The sequence below is a fragment of the Aegilops tauschii genome, chromosome 4 (genome assembly GCF_002575655.3).
Source record: "Aegilops tauschii subsp. strangulata cultivar AL8/78 chromosome 4, Aet v6.0, whole genome shotgun sequence".
NCBI classification, from domain to species: domain Eukaryota; kingdom Viridiplantae; phylum Streptophyta; class Magnoliopsida; order Poales; family Poaceae; genus Aegilops; species Aegilops tauschii.
In genome coordinates this window covers 68,254,581-68,257,887 of record NC_053038.3, presented here as the reverse complement: position 1 = coordinate 68,257,887, position 3,307 = coordinate 68,254,581, and positions in this window count along the sequence as shown.

Below are 3,307 nucleotides of genomic sequence, written 5' to 3'. Positions count from 1 at the left end.
TTGGGGTCAAATGAGAACGAGGTTGTGAAATCCGTAAACGGTCTTTTAGACTTAGAAGCGGAGAAGGCTTCAGAAATAATTTGCAACCTCGCATTGATACGTCTCCAACGTATCTATAATTTTTGATTGTTCCATGCTATTATATATTCTGTTTTGGATGTTTAATGGGCTTATTTATACACTTATATATTATTTTTGGGACTAACCTATTAACCGGAGGCCCAACCCAAATTGCTGTTCTTTTGCCTATTTCAATGTTTCGCAGAAAAAGGATATCAAACGGAGTCCAAACGGAATGCAACCTTCGGGAGAGTTATTTTTGGAACAAACGTGATCTAGAGGACTTGGATGTTGGGGAACGCAGTAATTTCAAAAAAATTCCTACGCACACACAGGATCATGGTGATGCATAGCAATGATAGGGGAGAGTGTGTCCACGTACCCTCGTAGACCGAAAGCGGAAGCATTAGCACAACGCGGTTGATGTAGTCGTACGTCTTCACGATCCGACCGATCTAAGTACCGAACGTACGGCACCTCCGAGTTCAGCACACGTTCAGCTCGATGACGTCCCGCGAACTCCGATCTAGTAGAGCTTCGGGGAAGAGCTTCGTCAGCACGACGGCGTGGTGACGGTGTTGATGAAGTTACCGACGCAGGGCTTCGCCTAAGCACCGCTACGATATGACAGAGGTGGAGGGGGGCACCGCACACGGCTAAGAGATCAATGATCAATTGTTGTGTCTCTATGGGGTGCCCCTGGCCACGTATATAAAGGAGTGGAGGAGAGGGAGAGGCCGGCCCTCCTAGGCGCGCCCCAAGAGGAGTCCTACTCCCACCGGGAGTAGGATCCCCCCTTCCATGTAGTAGGAGTAGGAGAGAAGGAAAGGGAAAAGAGAAGAGAAGGAAGGAGGGGGCGCCGCCCCTCCCCCTAGTCCAATTAGGACTAGGCCTTGTGGGGGCGCCCAGCCTCCCCTCTCTCTTTCCCCTAAAGCCCAATAAGGCCCATGTACTCCCCGGTGAATTCCCGTAAGAAAAATACCCGAACCACTCAGAACCTTTCCGATGTCCGAATATAGTCGTCCAATATATCGATCTTTACGTCTCGATCATTTCGAGACTCCTCGTCATGTCCCTGATCTCATCCAGGACTCCGAACTACCTTAGGTACATCAAAACACATAAACTCATAATACCGATCGTCACAGAACTTTAAGCGTGCGGACCCTACGGGTTCGAGAACTATGTAGACATGACCGAGACACATCTCCGGTCAATAACCAATAGCGGAACCTGAATGCTCATATTGGTTCCTACATATTCTACGAAGATCTTTATCGGTCAAACCGCATAACAACATACGTTGTTCCCTTTGTCATCGGTATGTTACTTGCCCGAGATTCGATCGCCGGTATCCTCATACCTAGCTCAATCTCGTTACCGGCAAGTCTCTTTACTCGTTCCGTAATGCATCATCCCGCAACTAACTCATTAGTCACATTGCTTGCAAGGCTTATAGTGATGTGCATTACCGAGAGGGCCCAGAGATACCTCTCCAACAATCGGAGTGACAAATCCTAGTCTCGATCTATGCCAACTCAACAAGTACCATCAGAGACACCTGTAGAGCACCTTTATAATCACCCAGTTATGTTGTGACGTTTGGTAGCACACAAAGTGTTCCTCCGGTATTCGGGAGTTGTATAATCTCATAGTCATAGGAACATGTATAAGTCATGAAGAAAGCAATAGCAATAAAACTGTAACGATCACAATGCTAAGCTAATGAATGGGTCTCGTCCATCACATCATTCTCCTAATGATGTGATCCCGTTCATCAAATGACAACACATGTCTATGGCTAGGAAACATAACCATCTTTGATGAATAAGCTAGTCAAGTAGAGGCATACTAGGGACACATTGTTTTGTCTATGTATTCACACATGTATCAAGTTTTTGGTTAATACAATTCTAGCATGAATAATAAACATTTATCATGAAATAAGGAAATAAATAATAACTTTATTATTGCCTCTAGGGCATATTTTTCTTCAGTCTCCACTTGCACTAGAGTCAATAATCTAGTTCACATCGCCATGTGATTTAACACCAATAGTTCACATCACCATGTGATTAATATCCGTAGTTCACATAGCCATGTGGCCAACACTCAATGGGTTTACTAGAGTCAGTAATCTAGTTCACATCGCCATGTGATTAACACCCAAAGAGTACTAAGGTGTGATCATGTTTTGCTTGTGAGAGAAGTTTAGTCAACGGGTCTGCCAAATTCAGATCCGTATGTATTTTGCAAATTTCTATGTCTACAATGCTCTGCACGAAGCTACTTTAGCTAATTTCTCCCACTTTCAATATGTATCCAGATTGAGACTTAGAGTCATCTGAATCAGTGTCAAAACTTGCATCGACGTAACCCTTTACGACGAACCTTTTGTCACCTCCATAATCGAGAAACATTTCCTTATTCCACTAAGGATAATTTTGACCGCTGTCTAGTGATCTACTCCTAGATCAGTATTGTACCCTCTTGCCAAAATCTTGGTGAGGTACACAATAGGTCTGGTACACAACATAGCATACTTTATAGAACCTATGACTGAGGCATAGAGAATGACTTTTCATTCTCTTTCTATTTTCTGCCGTGGTCGGGTTTTGAGTCTTCACTCAACTTCACACCTTGGAACACAGGCAAGAACTCCTTCTTTGACTGTTCCATCTTGAACTAATTCAAAATCTTGTCAAGGTATATTCTCATTGAATTTTTTTATCAAGCATCTTGATCTATCTCTATAGATCTTGATGCTCAATATGTAAGCAACTTCACTGAGGTCTTCTTTGAAGAACTCCTTTCAAATACTCCTTTATGCTTTCTAGAAAATTCTACATCATTTCTGATCAACAATATGTCATTCACATATACTTATCAAAAAGGCTGTAGTGCTCCCACTCACTTTCTTGTAAATACAGGCTTCACCGCAAGTCTGTATAAAACTATATGCTTTGATCTACTCATCAAAGCATATATTCCAACTCCGAGATGCTTGCACCAGTCCATAGATGGATCGCTGGAGCTTGCACATTTTGTTAGCACCTTTAGGATCGACAAAACCTTCTGGTTGCATCATATACAACTCTTCTTTAAGAAATCCATTAAGGAATGTAGTTTTGACATCCATTTGCCAGATTTCATAAAATGTGGCAATTTGCTAACATGATTTAGACAGACTTAAGCATCGCTACGAGTGAGAAAATCTCATCGTAGTCAACACCTTAAACTTTGTCAA